General features: G+C 43.7%; 1 long non-coding RNA gene across 1 annotated transcript in view; it reads left to right on the plus strand.

Moving 5' to 3' along the window:
- Positions 1-332: 332 nt before the first annotated feature.
- The window catches only part of LOC139357481 (uncharacterized), a 171,216-nt gene continuing 150,682 nt past the window's right edge, over positions 333-20,866 (plus strand). Inside the window, exon 1 of the long non-coding RNA XR_011610712.1 lies at positions 333-524. This is a non-coding gene — a long non-coding RNA (uncharacterized lncRNA). The remainder of the gene's footprint in view (positions 525-20,866) is intronic.

A 20,866-nucleotide genomic window follows, 5' to 3' on the forward strand; every position in this document is an offset into this window, starting at 1 on the left:
GGGAAACTGAAAAATCAGGCCGGCTTGCTTTTTGGCCTCAGGAATAGGAAATGGCCACTTATACAATTTGGAAGCCCATTTTTTGAGGTTACTGTTCCTCTCTGCGCCCTTTTCGCCCTTTTCGTGTTCTAACAACGCCTCTCGTCCTTCTGAGGCCTGTCGCTCTACTTCGAATAATTCTAGAGTTCAATTAAAGACGCAAACACTCGAATGTTCGACCCTAACAAGTAGTCAACGCTCTCAACGTAGAGAGTCGGGCTGGGGCCTGGCGGTGTGAAGCTCTCGCAGCTCTCAGGAGTTAATTATTGGGAGTTCCATGAGGGAACGTCGTTTTCGCTGCAGAGGGGCCCAAATACGCTCCCACTTCGGTCCCTCCGGACCACAGGCTGCAGCGCAGGGCCTCTAGGGTCAAAGGTTGCGGGCGGCGAAGCCCACAGGGGCTGACTGGGCCGTCGCGTCACTCGCGACCTGTCCCCGCCGGACCCGCCCCAGCCCTGAGGCACCAGTGACTCCTGCTGCAGAGGGTAAGCGCTGCGGGGCCCCCGGACGTCCTGAACAGGGCGCCGGGTCGCGGGCGAGCCCCGAGATCTGCAGACTCCCGCCACCTCCTCCGCGCGCCCTGAGCGCGGGCCGGGGCGTCCAGTCCACCCGGAATTCAAGTTAAGATCCGCGGCGGCCTGGCTGCTTCTCTTCCGCCTGGATAGAGCTGTGGGTCCCGGGGGCCTTTCAGTGGTGCAGACACCGCTCCTGCGTGGCGGGGGGCAGCAGTGTCCATTGTCCCCAGCCGTGTACTCCCTCAGCCTCCCCTGCTGCCCTTGAACGCTTTGTCCTTGCGCAGGCGGGGCCGAGGTCTGTTTGCAAACCTCCCGCGTCTCCCGGGTCAGGAGAAGCCGCCTGCTAGCTCCTCCGCTCTGCTCACGAATTCCCTCTAGAAAACACGCCGAAAGGGGGAGCTTTGGGTCAAACGAAAGCTTTTCTGTTCCGCCTTCTGCGCACCTGGTTTTAATAAGAGCCTAGGGAGAAATACGGCCGGGGTGGGGGTGGGGGCTGAAGGATCCCCAAGAAATTCTGTCCAGAGAGAGAAAGAAGGGTGCACGTGGACTGTACGTGCGCAGACGCACTCACTGTACAAGGCTTTGTAAAGACCTTGTGCACTTTTCAACTTTAATTGTAGCCTGGAGAGGATGTAGGTTGTAGTGATGTTAGAAATGGGATGTAAACCGCAGTTAAAAACACATTTATTAACATCGAGGACAAGGAGACTGCGCAGTTGTGCACAATGTATTTTTTTCTTCCCAGTTTTCATAACAAAAAAGGAATATTGAAAAACAACCGCCGCCCCTTCCTATACTCCCACCTTCCTGATCCTCGTGCACACTTGTTTTTACATAGTTGCAATTAGAGGTACGCGGCATTCTTAGTTCAAATTCTGGCACAAGGGAGGTAAATTACATTCCAGCAGAGCGGAAGTCTTCATTAATTCTAAGAAAAAGATCTCCCAATACATGAACTGGAAGTTAAAGATGATATCATGCTTTCAACCTATATTATAAAAGTTTAAAGGATAAAGGACATGAAAGGCTTTTAAAAAAGACCTTTGTCAGACGTATAAATGTAAATATGTCTGCCCAGATTATTATTGCATGTTCTTTTAAAGCCAGGGGAAAGTTCTTTCCAGCAAAGGACTTTGATCTTTACACTCTTAAGAGGATATCTCTTTTCCTGCCTTGTACTAAGTTTTGAGAATACTAAATTTCCATGAAACATTTCTATCTTTCTTTCTTTTTTTTTTTGAGATGAAGTTTCACTCTGTCGCCCAGGCTGGAGTGCAATGGTGCAATCTCAGCTCACTGCAACCTCTGCCTCCTGGGTTCAAGCGACTCTCCTGCCTCAGCCTCCTGAGGAGCTGGGATTACAGGTACCCGCCATCTTCCCTGGCTAATTTTTGTATTTTTGTAGAGAGGGGGGTTTCATCATGTTGGCCAGGCTGGTCTTGAATTCCTGACCTCAGGTGATCCACCCACCTCAGCCTCCCAAAATGCTGGGATTACAGTCGTGAGTCACTGTGCCTGGTCTCCAAGAAACATTTCTTAAACTCCTAATCAGCATTTAATCAGAGCCCTCAGGGTCTTGTAATTCTGTTCCCTCTATCTAGAATGCTTTTCCCCTTCCTTTGTGTTGCTAGCTCCGCCTTATTCCGATCCCAGCTGACATAGCTGCATACCCCATGCAACATCGAGATTTTATGTACTTCAAAGCACTAACCACAATCTGAAATGGTTTCACTAGTTTCATTATTGCCTGTCTCCCATTCCCTGAATGATATAAGCTACACAAAAGTAGACACCTTGATGTTTTGTTTGCTGTTGTATTCTAGAACCCTATCCCCCCCAACACTACCAGCATCTACCAGGACTGGTATCTAGTAAATACTAAAAAATAAATAAATAAAAAGTTTGCAGTATGGAGTGAAGCCAGGAGAGCACTTGCTAAGAGATTGTGCCCCTTGAGGAAGCATCTTTGGTCCCCTGTCCCCCACCCTTGCCTTTCTCCTGGGTGGCTTAGGTGTAGTTGCTCACAGTTGCTGTCTGACTCGCTGGCCCTTCTTAGGATCCAACCTGCAGGGTCCCAGACCAGCTCCAGGAAATAAGACTTGGAGGCAAGCAGGGGCCTCGGGCAGTTTCTTCTGGGTCTGGATTTTGGACTGGAGAACAACTGGGACTCTCCCCCAGAGGCCTGGGAACTGCTGGCCCCACGAACCCTCTGACCCTTTAGCACTTCCCAGTGCTTGGCTGCGTGTGTGAGGTTCCGAGGTTCGTGCATGGTGGGAGCTGCTCATGAAAGATGCTGTGTTTATTTTGGACTCCAGGCACAGGGAATAATGAGGGGAGTGAGCTGCTGCTAAAGTTGAGGTCTTTCCTTGTGGGCTGGGCCATGAGGCTGCTGTCTGGCCTGCTTGCTGGCAAAGGCCATGGATTCCTGTGGATTCTTGCATGGTTCTCAAGAACCACGTCTCTGAGAAAACCTTCACGAGGAAGAGGCTGGGAGTGGCGTCAAGAAAGTTTGGACTTTTCCAAACTTTTGGACGATTCTTTGGGGATTGGTGATTGTTGAGCACCCCCTGGGCAATACTAAAGTGGAGTGTCTGGGCCTGCTTGTCCTTTCTCAAGGCTGCACAGAGATCCCAGGGTCTTACAGGCGCCCCTGCCTCCCCCTGCCGCTGGGGCCTGCATGTCCAGTGGGTGGAGTTCAAAGACCACAGCTGTGGAAGGAACTGGATATTCTGGGAACTGCCAGTTGCCAGGTAGGGAGCAGCTTTTCCTTAAGCTTCACAGTGCCCGGCACAATGCCTGGCACACAGTGGGTGTTTAATAAATGTTCATGCAAGTATGAAGCATGGGAGTGCCCTTCAAACTGGGTTTCTCGTTCAGCTGTGTCAGATTTTTTGCAAAAGTAATAGATTCAGTGAAGGTAAACCCAGGGGGCCAACTGCCTGTGTTCAATTCTGACCACTCCACTTACAAGCAGGAGATAATAATGTTATCCACTTCATGGGATTGTTATGAGGACTAGAAGTGAGAAATTTTGTAAAGCACTGAGAACAGAGTCTGACACATAGTAAGTAACAGGGTACGTGCTAAAACAAATTTAGAATAGAATGTGGAGAAGGTAAGAATTACCTCAGGAAGGAAAGGGGATGGAGTCAGGGAGGGGCATACTGGATATTTCAAAAGTAGGTCATTTTCTTATTTTTAAACTGGGTGAATATATTGATCTTGTTATATTGTGATTCTTTATCCTTCACACATCTTTTGTAAATGTTTTGGTATCTGCTCAAGATATGATACAAAATTTAAAACAGCAGACTCTGATGTGTCATATTGTTCATTTTAATGCACTGAAGACCTTGAGGCATTAACTTGTGTGACCTGTCTTGTTCTTTCACAACATTTTGAGGGAAATACTATTATTAATATTAAGATTTCCAATGCTTAAGGTCTGGACTATTAAATACTGGAGCCAGGATTTAAATCAGAGTCTGTGTTCTTAGTTGCTATGTATGGCATTTCTTATGTGTCATTGATATAGCAGGTTGTATCTGAGCTTTACCAAAATGAAATCCATTACCTGCCAGTGTACACTGACATGAAATTGCACATATGACTCATCTGTGTGAATTCGGATTTTTCTCAATGCATGAAACCAAGTTGAAAAGCAGAAATAAACTGGATACAGGAATGACTGACTGTAAATGGACACCCCTAATCTTCTATTTCTATTTAGCAAAACAGCCTACTATTCTCAGTAGTTCACTTGATGATAATAAGAAGTGCTATACATTTTCATTTAAAGTAAATATACAGACAGCCTCCCTAAAGTTATGATTATTCAACTTCACAATGATGTGAAAGCAATATGCTGTGCTTTGAATTTTATCTTTTCTGGAGCTAGTGATGTGTGGCAGGATACTGTCTTGCCATGCTGTTGTAGCTACAGGGAGCTATGACGTGTTTAATAAGGTAGGCTAAGCTAGGCTAAGCCATGATGTTCAGTAGGTCAGATGTGTGAACAAAAGTTCTTTGAAAAATAATTTAGAGGAAAGAGACTTTATTCCAGTAAACTGTTTGCAAACTGGGGAGAGGCAGCCTGTGATATAAAATTAAAGTACATTCTAGAAAACGCAGGGTGTGTTTTTTGTTTTGTTTGTTTGTTTTTTGACAGTCTCACTCTGTCGCCAGGCTGCAGTGCAATGGCGCGATCTTGGCTCACTGCAACCTCTGACTCCCTGGTTCATGTGATTCTCCTGCTTCCACCTCCAAGTAGCTGGGATTACAGGCATGTGCCACTACACACAGCTAATTTTTTGTATTTTTAGTAGAGACGAGGTTGCACCATGTTGGCCAGAATGGAAGTGGTTTCATTTATTTTTATTTATTATTATTTTTTGCCACGTAGTTTTGCTCTTGTTGGCCAGGCTGGAGTACAATGGCGCCATCTCTGCTCACTACAACCTCCGCTCCCCCATTCTCCTGCCTCAGCCTCCCAAGTAGCTGGGATTCCAGGCATGTGCCACCACACCTGGCTAATTTTGTATTTTTAGTAGAGACAGGATTTCACCATGTTGGTCAGGCTGGTCTCGAACTCCTGACCTTAGGTGATCCGCCCACCTCAGCCTCCCAAAGTGCTGGGATTACAGGCATGAGCCACTGTGCCTGGCAGTTTTTATCTTTTTTTTTTTTTTTTTCCTGAGATGGAATCTTGCTCTGTCACCCAGGCTGGAGTGCAGTGGTTCAATCTTGGCTCACAGCACCACCTCCACCTTGGTTCAAGTGATTCTCCTCCAAGTAGCTGGGACAATAGGCACGTGCCACCATGCCTGGGTAATTTTTTTTATTTTTAGTAGAGATAGAGTTTCACCGGGTTAGCCAGGATGGTCTCGATCTCTTATAGAGAACATTTCAGTCCAGGTTGCCATTCAGATCTGCTTATGCAAACGAAGGATTCAAGCTTGCTTAGTTCTGATTGGTTGGTGTTTGTTGGGCTCTGATTGGTCAATGGAGATAGCAGTTTATTGGTTGGTTCAGGTGGGATAAATATCAACATGTGGCTATGAAAGTACCAAAGTTAAGCAGAAGTGCAGGTTTTCTGGAAACTCAGAGTAGGTGTGTAATGTCTAGTCAGCAAATGGCCACTTGGCTCTAATCTAAATTTAGGCCCCATTTAGCCACTCTGGATTCATCCTCAGGGATGATTCATCTTTAGGCTTTTTCAGGGTTCACAAGTGTATTTAATGTATTTTTGACTTAATATTTTCAATGTACAATGGATTTATTGGGTTATAACCCAATCATAAATCAAGGAACATCTGTATATAAAATGAGATGCCACTTATATTTGTTTTAATCTGTAAATAAAACATATAAAGTCATCAGAAAAAAGGGTCTAGGGTGCAGGAAAAAGAATAAATGAAAATTTGCTATCACTGGCTTAAGAATATATTGAAGTTTGGGAATTCAATGGTGTGTGAAGTAGGACTAAATGTTATTCCTTAATTCAACAGACATGCATTAAATGCTTCTTATATCTAAAGCACTGTGTTAGCACTCAGGTAAAATACAGAGATGAATAAGACTTTAATATTTAAGGCTGTTTGCAGTCCTTTAATAAAGTAACACATTAATGTACAACTGACTGTATTGAAACATGACACTAAATACAAGCTGATTGTATTAAGAACTAAGAGATTTCAACAGTTGAAGAATTTTGAGGAGTTCAAAGCAAAGACTTATGACTTCACAAAGACTCAGCATTTGAGCTGGACTTGGAAGTTGGGTAGAGAAGAAGAGGAGGGAGAGAGCTCAAATCTGACAGAGGATGAGTAGATGTGCGGTGGCAGGAAACCTTGATATCTATTTGGGAAATGGGAAACAGCTGAGTTGACTAGACCATGAGGTTCCCTGAGATGGGAAATGAAGCTGGTTGAGGGGGTTGAAGCGACAAGTACGAAAAAATCTCACATGCTAGCTGAAGGGTCTGGCTTTCCTTATTTCGTGGGCCATGGGGAGCCACTTGGAGTGTCCAAGTATAGTTGCGGCATGCTCAGCATTGTGCTCTGGAAGCATTCTTCTGTTGGTGGTTAAGATATTATCAGAGGGAAGAGAGCTGAGGGATATGGAAACTCATGAGGAGGCTATTGGGATAGTCTAGTGGGGAGAGTCATGAAGACTTCAACTAATACGGCAGCAGAGAAGATAGGAAGAAAGGAGATTCATGGAAAAGGTATGGCTGGAGCCGAATTTACAGATTGATCAGTGATGGAATGTGTTGACAGAAGAGGAAATCAGAAAAGACTATGGTTTTGAGATTGGGTGCCACTGACAAAATAGAGATGTCAAGAAAGGAACTGCTGAGCACATAAAAAAGGGGAGATCAGTGGGTGTGAAGCTGAGAAGTGAGAAAATGGGACGTCAAATTTCTACACTGTAGGACTTCTCCGATTTTTTAGACAGAATGCATCATCTGGCATTTCCCAGGCTGACCTTAGAAAATTCTCTTTCCTCCTTCCCAAACATTTCTCAGAAGAGTTTGGAAATGTGTTTACAGGCCAGGCCTACAAGTAAGGAGAAAGCCAGGTGCTTTGGATTTTCAGGCTGTCGTCTTTAACAGTGTCAGGCCTACATTAGATAAAGAAAACACCTCACTGTAAGCCTGACGCCCAGGATGCTGGGTTCTGGAACCCAGATCAGCCTGCATTTGTCCTTGTCTTCTAGCTGCTATTCTAGGCCCTATTTCATCATGCCTCGGATCTATAGCATCTGGGGGAGTACAGTATCCTCTTTGAAAGAAAGTGAGTGAGAATTTCACACTCATGCCTGAAAGGCTGGGAATTTACTGAGAAAATTTGAATTTTCTTAAGAACACTGAAGGCCTGGAAGAGGTGGAGGCTGTCTTTCTATTATTGGTGCTTGGCTGCTGCTCTTGTTTAGACATTGTTCCCTTTAGATCAGGGCCCTTGGGTTTTGGGTTTTGAAACATCATGTATGTTATTTAACACTAGATCATCTAAACTGACTCATCTCTAGGTCGGCTGCAAGCTGTCCAAGTGATTTAAGGATGTAATTCCAGTTAAATCAAAGCCTCCCTTTACCAGAAAGTCATCCCTGTGATTTAAAAAAAAATGTGGTAAAATAAAATATATACAACATCAAATGTACCATGTAAACCATTTTTAGGTGTACATTTCATGGCATTAAGGACATTCACAATGTTGTGCAGCCATCAACACCATCTATCTCTAGGACTCTTTTCATCTTGAAAAATTGGAACTCTATACTAATTAACAATAATTCCCCATTTCCTATTCCTCCCAGCCCTGGCAACTAACATTCTATTTTTTTTTTTTTTTTTTTTTGAGACGGCGTCTCACTCTGTCACCCGGGCTGGAGTGCAGTGGCACGATTTCTGCTCACTGCAACCTCCACCTCCTAGGTTCAAGCGATTCTCCTGCCTCAGCCTCCTGAGTAGCTGGGATTACAGGCACCCACCACTACACCCAGCTAATGTTTTGTATTTTTAGTAGAGACAGGGTTTTACCATGTTGGCCAGGCTGGTCTTGAACTCCTGACCTCCTGATTCACCTGCCTCAGACTCCCAAAGTGCTGGGATTACACGTGTGAGCCACTACGCCTGGCCTACCATTCTATTTTCTATGAATTTGACCACTCTAGGTATCTCATATAAGTGGAGCCACACACTATTTGTTCTTTTGTATCTGCCTTATTTCATTTAGCATATTGTCTTCAAGGCTTATCTATGTTGTAGCATGTGTCAGAATTTCCTTCCTTTTTTAAGGCTGAATAATATTCCATTGTAGAGATACACCACATTTTGTTTATTCACCCATCTGTCCTTAGACATTTGGGTTGCTTCTATCTCCCTGTAACCTTAAGTTCTTTTTTGTTTTTTGAGATGGAGTCTCTCTCTGTCGCCCAGGCTGGAGTGCAGTGGCGCCATCTCAGCTCACTGCAAGCTCCGCCTCCCGGGTTCACGCCATTCTCCTGCCTCAGCCTCCTGAGTAGACTACAGGCGCCTGCCAACACGCCCTGCTAATTTTTTGTATTTTTAGTAGAGACGGGGTTTCACCGTGCTAGCCAGGATGGTCTCGATCTCCTGACCTTATGATCCACCCTCCTCAGCCTCCCAGAGTGATAGGATGACAGGCATGAGCCACCGTGCCTGGCCCAACCTTAAATTCTTTAAGTACTTCCCGCCACACAAGTTGGTGAAGCCTTTTGGGTGTGTTTTAATTACGTTTTAATTACGTTTGTGTTATTAATAGAAAATTAATAGACAATCACATCTCACTAACTCAAGATGTGAAATTGCACATCAAACTTTAGAGAAAAACTTTAGAGAAGAAACCACTTTTTAATCTCCATTTGAAGCGGATTTGAATAGAAGCAGTTCTGTACTTGACTGGAAGTCGTGGTCCCAGAAGCTAACCAGTGATTCCTGGCAGGAGAAGTAAATGCCTTTTAGTTCGGGAATTGGTTGTCTTACCAGGAAGCAGTTCAACATTGGGGCCCTTTGTGCTTCCCAGACCTTGAAAAGGCCATGGGCATTTGGAGAGAGAGGTGGAAAAGTCAGTAGGTAGGTCGGAAATCCAGTCCCAGACTCGTGCAGGAACGTGGGTGTTTCCCGGGAACTTGCTACTTTGGGAGCTGCTTGCTGGTTTAGTTTTGAGTGGGAGAGAAGAACAGAAGTAGAAGCGAAGAGCAGATTGGTGGAATGGAGGGAGATGGAAACCAGAGTCCTTTCCTCAGCCCACCTTCCCACACCATCCTTCTTTCCTCTTTCCCAGCGGAATTTGGCTCAGAGAAAACAAAACAAATTTTGAGCTATTAGGTGTGGCATATTTTCAAGGCTAGTTGGGAAGTAGACACTTGATGAGGTTTGTTTGTTTTTTGTTTTTTCCCTCTTGCCAGCCTCACAGGGAACCAGATTTTTTGTTTGTTTGTTTTGTTTTAAGACGGAGTCTCGCTCTGTTGCCCAGGCTGGAGTGCAGTGGCGCAGTGGTGCGATCTCGGCTCACTGCAACTTCCGCTTCCCGGGTTCAAGCGATTCCCCTGCCCCCAGCCTCCGGAGTAGCTGGGATTACAAGAGCCTGCCATCACGCCCGGCTAATTTTTTGTATTTTTAGTAGAGACGGGGTTTCACCGTATTAGCCAGGATGCTCTCGATCTCCTGACCTCGTGATCCGCCCACCGCGGCCTCCCAAAGTGTTGGGATTACAGGCGTGGGCCACCGCGCCGGCCACAGGGAACCAGATTTATCATTTGAATCCGCTAGTTCTCCAACTATGCCCTAAAGCACCTTGAGGCGCTACAGTAAACCCACAGAGATTCTGTGAGATATTTTTAAGTTTTTGAGGAAAACACAATTATTTTATCTTATTTATTAATTTTTTGAGATGGAGTCTCGCTCTGTCACCAGCCTGGAGTGCAGTGGTGTGATCTCAGCTCCCTGCAACCTCTGCCTCCCGGGTTCAAGCGATTCTCCTGCCTCAGCCTCCTGAGTAGGTGGGACTACAGGCGTGCGCCACCACGCCAAGCTAATTTTTGGATTTTTAGTAGAGATGGGGTTTCACCATGTTGGCCAGGATGGTCTCGATCTGCTGACCTCGTGATCCAGCCGCCTGGGCCTCCCAAAGTGCTGGGATTACAGGAGTGAGCCACCGTTCCTAGCCGGAAAACACAATTATATTCAGTATTTGCATGGGGATACGTGTGAACTACTAGCTTGAGGCGTTCATAGATTCAGAATTAGATCGTGCTCCATTCCTTTCAATAATATAATTTCTTTTTGAAGCTGGGATTTTGGTAGTTGCTGTGATAAAAATTGAATACCACATGAAAAGCAGGGTGGAATAGAAAATCAGGGTAGCAGTCAGTGTTCAATCTTATTCCAGAGTTTAAGAAATTTCCAAAATGACCAATGGGTTTACACATTCAATCAGTAAGTGATTGTGTTTAGTTAAGAATGGAATAAAAACTTTTTTTCAATGTGTGTGTATTAACCTTTCAAATGGCTACTCAATTGTTAGGACATAAATGCTTTTTAAGTCGTTTGGACTTCACCACTTAACAAATGGAACTGTTAGGTATTCCTTTCCTCCCTGGGGTACCATGAAAAATTACCAAGACCTTAAGGGCACTGTGTACCAAGAGAATTTGGGAATATCTGCTTTAATCTCTCAGAAAATACCCCAAATTGTATATTTGCTTTTAAATACATTAAACATGGAATTGGAGATGAGATGGCAAGAAAAATAAAATAAATATTTTGCCATAAAATGAAGATATTTCTAAAGTAAATACCTTTATTTTTCTGATTATGAAATTAGTATGTATAGGTTATTTTTAAAAATCCAGAAAAGTGCAAAATGGGAATTAAAACCTTCATATTCCCAACTCCCTGAGATATAACAGCTGCCAACTTCCAGGTTCCTCTTCCAGGCCTTTTTCTATCTGTATTTAAGATACGTATTTTACAAAAATTGAATCATATACATTCTACTATTTATTGTTTTTTTTAAAATTAACTTGTAACAGTCATCTTTCTGTGTTAACATGTATATATTTGTAATCATACGTAAGGCATATACGTTTACTTTAAACAGACTTACACTTTCAAGGGAGAAAAACCTCTCAATTCTAAAACCTTTATTACTAATTGTAGGCTGAGTCTACTATTAAGTGTAGCTCAACTGTGCCCCCTTGTGGCTTGATGCAATATTTAACATTTTTCTTCAAATGTATTTGCGTAAAGGCCCTGTATTATGTATGACATGAAGGATATAAAGATGAATGAAATAAGATCTACTCTAGGAGCTCATAGTCTACCAGGGGAGATTACACATATAATTAAATAACTATGACAGAAAATAAAAAGTATTTGGGAGGCCAAGGAGAGTGGATCACCTGAGGTCAGGAGTTCCAGACCAGCCTGGCCAATATGGTGAAACCCTGTCTCTACTAAAAAAAAAAAAAAAAAAAAGAGTTAGCCGGGCGTGGTGGCGGGCGCCTGTAATCCCAGCTACTAGGGAGGCTGAGGCAGGAGAATTGCTTGAGCCCGCGAGATGGAGGTTGCAGTGAGTCGAGATTGCGCCACTGCACTCCAGTCTGGGAGACAAAGCAAGACTCTCTCAAAAAAAAAAAAAAAAAAAAAAGAAAAAAAGAAAGAAAAACAAAAGAAAAAGTACTTAAGTATCATAAGAAAGCTATTGTTAAAATCCCATAATCCATCTATGAAGATTAAAGACTTCATGACACACTCACAACAGAGGCAGCAACAACAATAACAGGACGTTTACTGAGTGCTTATGATCTAGGAACTACTTTTTTAAATTTTTTTATTTTTTATTTTTTTGGAGACGGAGTCTTGCTCCGTCGCCCAGACTGGAGTGCAGTGGCGTAGTCTCAGCTCATTGCAGCCTCTGCCTCTAGGGCTCAAGCAATTCTCCTGCCTCAGCCTCCTGAGTAGCTGAGATTACAGGTGCACGCCACCATACCCGGCTAATTTTTGTATGTTTTTAGTAGAGACGGGGTTTCACTGTGTTGGCCAGGCTGATCTCAAACACCTGACTTTGTGATCTGCCGCCTCAGCCTTCCTTCCAAAGTGCTGGGATTACAGGCATGAGCCGCCGCGCCCGGCCCAGGAACTACTTTTTTGTGTTTTTCATATTTCATCTTTTGAAAGGTGGAATATTTCTGATCTAGGGCTTTAAACATGGATAGGAATCCCAGGCTAAGGAATGTGACCCTAATTCTGTTGACAGACGTAAGAACCAGTGATGCACATTTTTGATGGGGAGGTAATTTGATCAGAGCTGGAGAGATTAACCTTTCAGCAATGTGAAGGATGAGAGACTCAGAGCAGAGGGAACAGTTAGGAGGCTACTGCAGTGGTCCAGGGAGGATCTAATGCCGCTCTGAAGAGGTACCACAGAAAATGGAGAGGAGGGAATGAACTTGGGCTTTAATAGAACGTCAGCAATGACAGAATCTCTTTCTTGAGTTTCACATTTCATTCTGGTAAAGCCACAGTAACATTTGGTGAACTTTGAATGGAAGTGTTCATACTCAATGGGCTTGCTTTATGAGAACTAAGTCGATCGATTCACCAGTGTTCACATGCAGATTTCCCCCGTACTCCCTTCTCTAAGAAAATAGTTTAAGGATGGTCTCGATCTCCTGACCTCGTGATCCACCCGTCTCGGCCTCCCAAAGTGCTGGGATTACAGGCCATCCTGGCTAACACGGTGAAACCCCGTCTCTACTAAAAAAAAATACAAAAAACTAGCCGGGCGAGGTGGCGGGCGCCTGTAGTCCCAGCTACTCGGGAGGCTGAGGCAGGAGAATGGCGTAAACCCGGGAGGCGGAGCTTGCAGTGAGCTGAGATCCGGCCACTGCACTCCAGCCTGGGCGACAGAGCGAGACTCCGTCTCAAAAAAAAAAAAAAAAAAGAAAATAGTTTAAGGACACCAGCTGGTTTGGTGGCCTCAGCTGTTTGGTCTCAGCTCTGGTAATTTTGCCAGAGACCAAGTCCTATGTTAGGGCACACTATTCCTAGCTAGTCTCTAAATTTGCCATGGTAGCATGGTGTTTGGAGAATGACATTACAATATGTTTATTTTTTTCCCATTGGATAAAAAAACAGAGGAAATTTACTGAATTGGGGCAAATGGGATTTGGATGAGACCTGAAGAACTGATTTTGGGGGTGAGAGGTACTGGCACTGCATGATCAAGGGGGCTTCAGCATGCTGTTTTATGGCCATTTTATTTTATTTATTTAGTTCTGCTTCCCTTGCCCAGGCTGGAGTGCAATGGTGTGATCGTGGCTCATTGCAGTCTTGAACTTTTGGGCTCAAGGGATCCTCCTGCCTCAGCTTCCCATGGAGCTGGGATTACTGGCTCTTGCCACCGTGCCCAGCTAATTTTTTTTTTCTTTTTTGGTGCCCAGGCTGAAGTGCAGCGGCGCTATTGTGGCTCACTGCAACCTCCGCCTCCCAGGTTCAAGTGATTCTCCTGCTTCAGCCTCCCAAGTAGTTAGGACTACAGACGTACACCACCATGCCTGGCTAATTTTTTTGTATTTTTAGTAGAGATGGGGTTTCACCGTGTTAGCCAGGCTGGTCTCAAACTCCTGACCTCAGGTGATCTGCCTGCCTTGGCCTCCCGAAGTGCTGGGATTACAGGTGTGAGCCACTGTGCCTGGCCAATCCAACTAGTTTTTAATTTTATTTTATTTTATTTTTTTTTTTGGTAGAGACAAGGGCTTGCCATTTTGCCCAGGCTGGTCTTGAACTCCTACTCTCAAGCAATCCTCCCACCTTGACCTCCCAAAGTGCTGGGAGTATAGGCATGAGCCACTGTGCCCAGCCTGTGGCTATTTTAAAAGATGAGACAGTTCATTGAGATGATTGGAGTTTACTTTGTCTTCCAAAACAATCAAATTTTTATCTAATTTATGAATACTTATAAAAGAAATCCTGCCTTTAATATTATAAGCACCTACAGCAGTGATGATCAAAACAAGATCTGCAGTTCATTGGTGATCCATCAGAATATTCTTGATGGGCTCGAGCCTAACCCTAAAATATATAGGGCTTTATTTTTATAATAAAAGTTGGGTGTGTAAGCTTCCATTTGTCTCTGATAAAGCTAGTACAAAATGGTTCAGATGTCTTCCTCCCAGTTCTTTGTTACCTCCAGCTTTGTTACTTCAGTTCTGTCTTACCTTCCATGCCTATGTGACCATGTCACATAGGGGCACAGATGTGGAGAGAAGTGGTTATATTGATGTCTTTTTGTGCATTTCCCCAGTAACTAGTGAACTTCTTTGCACTTTAGGTAAGGGTCCTCTTAAATATTGTTCCCTAGAAACTACCTTGAGTTCTAACACCTTTTAAACATAAGTAAATTGAATGGGGAAAATTAAGTGAGGCATTTCTAGGGCATCCAGGACCTAGAATTGAAGAGGATTTACATGGCTTTCTCTTTCTCTGAATGTTAGAGAATATGCTTTTGCTCCTGGGCAAAGAGGTGTGACTGAATATAATATATAATGCAGTTCCTGAGTTTTGGATCACTAATTAACATGCTTGAGCTATTTCAAACTTTACTGGAATCATAATTCAAAACTGATTTGTCATTGGTATAGAGCAGTATCATATTTCAAACCCTATCAGATTAGAATTATGTACTTTATCACTTTTTAACCGTTCAAATTACATTTCTGTTAATAGGATCTGTGTTTTAACATCAACAGGCGGATGGTTGGATTGCATGGTTCATGTCTAGTTGAGTTTTTATGGCTAATTGGGCACATATGTACTAAAACCCCCTCTATTTAGAAATGACGGATTTTACTAAAAATGAGCAGATTTTTATAACAGGCAGCTTATTTTCATCTACTTAAGTAGCCTTTTAAACATGAACCATTTTTTAGTACAACTGTATCTTAATGTGTTAACTTTTTTAAAACACGGATTTCTTTCACTAGCTTAATGGGAATTCACAGAAATCATAGCCTTTTAATTAAAGCCAATATGTTTCAGTGCCAGATATTCTGAAGAATTCCAATGAACCAAAAAAGAACGCATTTCTGAACTGGAAGTGTGCATATGGGGCCCTTCAGAAGCCTGACAGAAATGCCTGATGGAAGCTTTGAAACTAGAAAAAGATTAATAAAAAGAACATTAGGGTGGTTTTCAGAATAGCTTAAATAATGTGTGTAGTGAAATCATTTTCTACACCAAAGGATGATGGATTGAAAAATTGAGACTCTTGCCTAGCCTTGATACTATAAAGTCTAAATTGGACTTCAGTCCATTTGAAATAATAAAGATGGTCTATGATAGTTGTATTTTTTGAACCTAAAACTAATATGAGTGACTGTATTTTCTTTTTCTTTTTTTTTTTTTTTTTTGAGATGGAGTTTCACTTGGTCGTCAGGCTGGAGTGCGATGGCACAATCTTGGCTCACAGCAACCTCTGCCTCCCGGGTTCAAGCGATTCTACTGCCTCAGCCTCCTGAGTAGCTGGGACTACAGGCACCCGCCACCATGCCCAGCTACTTTTTGTATTTTTAGTAGAGACGCGGTTTCACCATGTTGGGCATGCCGGTCTCAAACTCCTGACCTCAAGTGATCTGCCCACCTCGGCCTCCCAAAGTGCTGGGATTACAAATGTTAGCTACTGCACTGGGCCGAGTGACTGTATTTTCAAAATTAGTACAAGTGGTCTGACAAGGAAAATCTGGAAGGCAAGGGAACAGAGTATTAGAAATTGAATGAAACCTTGAAAATGTGGGATGTAGAGCCATTGTAATGGCAGATACAAGGAAGTCGCAGATTCATTTTGTTATGGTTTGGCCAAACAGAAACAGTCTGGGACCAGCAGATGATTTAAATTTTAATCATTGCCCTGCGCTTATCTAGCTGTGGGACTAGGCAAGTCACTTAACCTTGACCTGTTTCTGTTTCTCAGTTCTAAAATGGTGATTATATGTACCCTGGCCATCTTATGAGATTGTTGTTAGGATCCTAATGAGCTATGGGATACGAAAGTTTCTTGTTATACCAGTGGAATTATTTCTGTGGTTCTGAATAATAATGGCCAGAGACCATGCTTTATTCTCTATTGCCTCACTCAAGTGCTTAGCACCTGCCTGTACAAGGAATGGCTCGTGGACAGTGTGCATAAATGAATGAGTGACTGGTTCTCTTTGCTTCAGTTTTATTTTCTCCCTCAGAGGCTTAGGCCAAAAAATAAAACTAAACATGTGGTTTGGGATTCTTCAGAGTTTTACACAGGTGCACTGTGCTGGTACCCATCCAAGTCTGAGCCACATGCATAAACATGAACATATTCTGATAGACATCCTAGTATTACATGTGTACAGGCTGTTTGGTGGGATTTTTCCTGTGGTATTGGATTTGGCAACTAGAGCCCCAGCTGCAATGCAACATTTTAAAGAAAGCCAATGGCAGTTGTGGTCTCTGCCCCTTCCCTTCTTCACTCCTCTACTGGCCAGTCTACTATGGGCAGCCCACTCAGACCTCCTAGCTCTGGCTGTTGACTCAGTCGCCTCTTAACCTGAAGGCCTTTTGCAAAGGTGCTGGTGGGAGGCAAAGAGGGAGAGAGTTCTCATGGTTGCTCCCTTTTAGGGGAATAGTGTTCATGGTTTTCTCCTCTTTCCAAAGGGAGGGAATGACGATGGGCAGGGGAATTCCTGCAACAAATTAAATGAGGGGAGATATTTCTTCTTACTTGCAAGAAGGGAAAACTGGCTTTAGGTTTACCGTTGGACATGTGCTTGGTCGGAGGGCTTGTAGATCTGTCCCTTGGCCGCCTGGTGCAGAGAAGAGAACTGGAGACAGACGGCAAGGTGCAGAGAGGGCTGGCCCTGGGGCAGCCTGCACAGCACTGGTTGATGTGGTAAGGATGCCTGAGTGTGTCATGGTCAGGAGCATACTGGTGCAGAGCTCTCAGGTTTGAGTCTCCTGCTTGTTCTCCCACTCAAGGGGGTGACCCACGCGGTGAAGATGCACCCCAAAGAGTCACACTTCCAGCTCCAGTGCCCTGCCAGGGAGCGAGGGGATGAGACTTAAACTGAGTCACGATTGACAAAAACTGAACTAACTAGCAGTAAGTGACAGGGACCAAGAAGTGATGGAACTTGCCTGAGATCCACTACTCAAGGAGGGAAGGGAGATTTGACAGCACATAGCTGAAAGCAGTGATGAGAAGATCAAAACACAGAAAACAAAGCAAAACCCTGTTTCATGTCTGTAAGGCACTAAGCAGAAACTCTTCCATAAAATGATTATGCTGATTAGAAACTGCCTTCATGTGGTTTGACTCCAGCCTACTTAAGCACTGAAGCCATAGTCTGAGCAGAAAAGACCTTAGTGAGAATTCCTTCAGACTAGTAGATTTCAAATGCTATTCCAGAAGTCCAGGGTGGGCATGGCAGCCCACAGAGGTTGCTCAGGACCTCCTGGGGGAAGGAAAAGAATGAGGTTTAGGTGGTGGGAGTGTGGAGGAAGGTAAAATGCAGAGGACGTAGGACTTCTGGTCTCCCTCCCTTTATCCAGAAGTAAATTTGTTTTTACCTGCTTTTATATATCATGCTTCCTTGTGAGATGACTCTTGGACAAAAAAAGAGAAAAGGGCTTCCTCATAATCCATCCCCTTTATTTCTGAGATAAATAAACTGAAGTTTAGCCTGGGGAAGTGACAAGCCACAGCCCACAGAACCTTGAGTGGCAGGATCTGGACCCAGGTCATTCGGTTCTGTATCCCGTCCCACACAGGAGGGTAGAGTTAGCCTCATGAATTCAAGGTGCATTTATTGAGCACCTACTAGGTAGAGTCACACAACGTTTTTTTTTTTCTTTTCTCTTTTTCCTAAAAGATTAATGCAGTTATTGCATCCATTTGGTGCCTTTACTGCCGGAAAAATAACAGCCAGCAGGGGCTTTCTTGGGTTACCACGGTAAGAGATCTCTGCAAGTCAAACACTATTAACTTTAATGAAGCGGCTTTGATGGTGGGGAAGAGACAGCTGACACCCTATTTCCCTAACAATAAACCACTCTGACAGATAAAAACAAACAGGCTCAAGATAACATATAGCATTTTGGAGAACTGGGCCTATAATGAATGCAGACGGATGTGAGCCATACTTTCCTCTAAAGCTGTGTTTCTCCATCTGTTGTGGAAACTTCTAAAAGGCAGACCAGGATGACCTAATCTGGCTTTTACAGAAACCACCGCTTGGTGGTTATAATATAACCACCAACCAATAAAAAAGATTACAATTATTATAAGGATGGCCTGGGGAGGAATTTTTAAATAAACCTAGTTCTCCTGAGGTTTCTTTCTGAAGACCCTCTTTGCTCTGCATTAGCCGTGGGGTCTGAGCGCTGATGGTTTGTTTATCCAATTCTGGAAACCCGGGTAATACACTCCTCCGCCTTCCCTGCCGTGGGGTGACCTAACCTGCTGATATCCTTGCTATGGGAAGAGCTTCCTAGCCCCCAGAAACAATCCTGTTATCACTTATCATTGCACATGGAGCTGCCAGGGCTTATTCCGTCTTGGCAAATCCAATGGATAACTTGGCCTAAAACAAAATACAAACATAACTCCCCATGGTTAGACTAGGTTTGGCGCTAAAGCCTGTTGGAGGCCATGGAGATGGAAATGGTGTGCAATTTGGGGGCTCTGACATAATTTGGTCATTAGTCAGTAGACTCAGATTTCAGTTTCACTATGAGGAGTGACAAATACTAGCTTAAAAATGTTTATTTCAGTTCTTTGCCAGGCTGTGTCACTTAATGAAACACCCCATGTTATGTCTTTTCATTGGGGGCTATTTTTGTGTGTGAGGTAGGAGAAGGATCATTATAATTGCACTTTTGATTTTGTGAGTAATTTTTTACATGTATTTTCTCATTTGACCTTCACAACCTCCCCACTGAGGTAGTTTTTTCTGTAGTCCCATTGATTTGACTGGGATCATGGAGGAGTAAATGTCAGAGCCAGGATTAAATGGATTTCAAGGCTTATTCCACTCTGATGAAAAGCTCTGAGAGTTCTCCAATGCTCTTTCCTCTGGATTATCTTTCCTCTACTTAAGCAATGAACAAGTTGCACAAGTATATCTGCTTTCATAAAGATTATAATTATGTTAATATAATTATTATATAATCATATTATATAATGGACATAATATAAAAATATATAATATATAATATAAATGTATATGGGTCTTGCCTGTAACTATATAGTTATGCAAATACTTAATTTTATCTTCACAATTTGCATCAGTCCTAGTGGTAGTCTTATGATCTTCAGGGTGTAGATGTGGAAACTGAGGCTGAGAGACATTGAATAACTTTCCCAAGGTCACACAGCTGGTAACTGTCTGGCTGTTAGCCTGTGCTTGTCCTACTGTGCCACATCCTGCTTGGGTTTCATTATGAAAATGTGGTCAAAGGTGAATAGCAGGAGGGACAGGGGCCCTGAATTGACCAAACTTTACATTATCACTACTGCTACTACTACTAAAACCAATAATAACGTAATTACCATACCTGCCAGCCCCTATGCTCATATTTTTGCAAATCATCTCACTCACTTTGACAACAACCCTACCAGGTAAGGAGAGAGGGGTTCTCATGCCAGCTCCATTGCCAACTTATGGTGTGGTTTAGGAACAGCTGCTTGACTCCTCTAGGCTTCAGTTTCCTTGCCTGCAATATGGTGAGAATAACATCTCCTTCACAAGGAGGTTGTGAAGATGAATGCGATAATGCGTACAAAGCTCCTGGCACAGTGTCTGGTCTACAGGGAAGACTCTGTGAAATTAGTATTATGATGAGGTGGGCGTTATTGCTCTCTTTGTTTTACAGAAAAGGAAACTGAGGCCAAGAGAAGTTAGGTCACATGGCTGAGACCACATAGAAAATGGAGAAACTGGACTCACTCTGATCCCTCTGACCTGAAAGGCCAAGTTTTTTGCCTCTGTGTCCTTTTGGCACAATAGAGCCTCCCCTCACCCATCATTGTGTCTACCCCTGGATTCTTGGTTCTTAGCTTTGCGTGGAAAAATCTCCTCCCTCTTTCGTTATTTGGTCATGAAAAGAAATGAGATGTTAGAAGCATATAGCTTTGCCCTGGATACGCCCGCTCCCCTGCCATGTAGAGATGACTTAAAACTGGGAGAGGAGCAGATTCCATTCATGACCAAGCAGAGATTCAGCATGGTCTTACCAGACTGGAGCACTGCACTGAGACATCCAAGAAGAAAAATATCAAAATCCTCTTAAAGGACAGACATTCTGTTGGGGGTGATGAAGGCCTGTTTTAGGGATAGCTCTGGTGAGAAAGGTCTGGGGTTTTAAGTGTCCACAAGCTTAAGATGAGCCAGCCATGTCATAGGTCATGGGTCATGGCTGCAAAAGTGGTAGATGAAATCCTAGACATCATTTTGGATCATGGATTGTCCTGGAGCCCTAAGGGAATTTAGGAATGGTGTTGCTGCTTTGTTATTTTACAGATGAAGAAGCTGAGTATCTTTTTATGAGATCACAAGATGAGTATGGAGTCATTTTTAGGTGATGGGCAGAATGGACTTGCTTCTACTGAGGCCACAGCCCTTTATGTCCTAGTCTTTGGTGGGAAAGCTGGCCACCCCAGGAGATGGCAGCCTCCTCCCCCTGGAGATTTGCAGTTACAGACTGAAAAGTAACCAGCACTCAGGGCTTTACAAAGACTACCGCATTATCTCAGTCC

This window comes from Macaca nemestrina, chromosome 12 (genome assembly GCF_043159975.1).
Source record: "Macaca nemestrina isolate mMacNem1 chromosome 12, mMacNem.hap1, whole genome shotgun sequence".
In the NCBI taxonomy this organism is placed as follows: domain Eukaryota; kingdom Metazoa; phylum Chordata; class Mammalia; order Primates; family Cercopithecidae; genus Macaca; species Macaca nemestrina.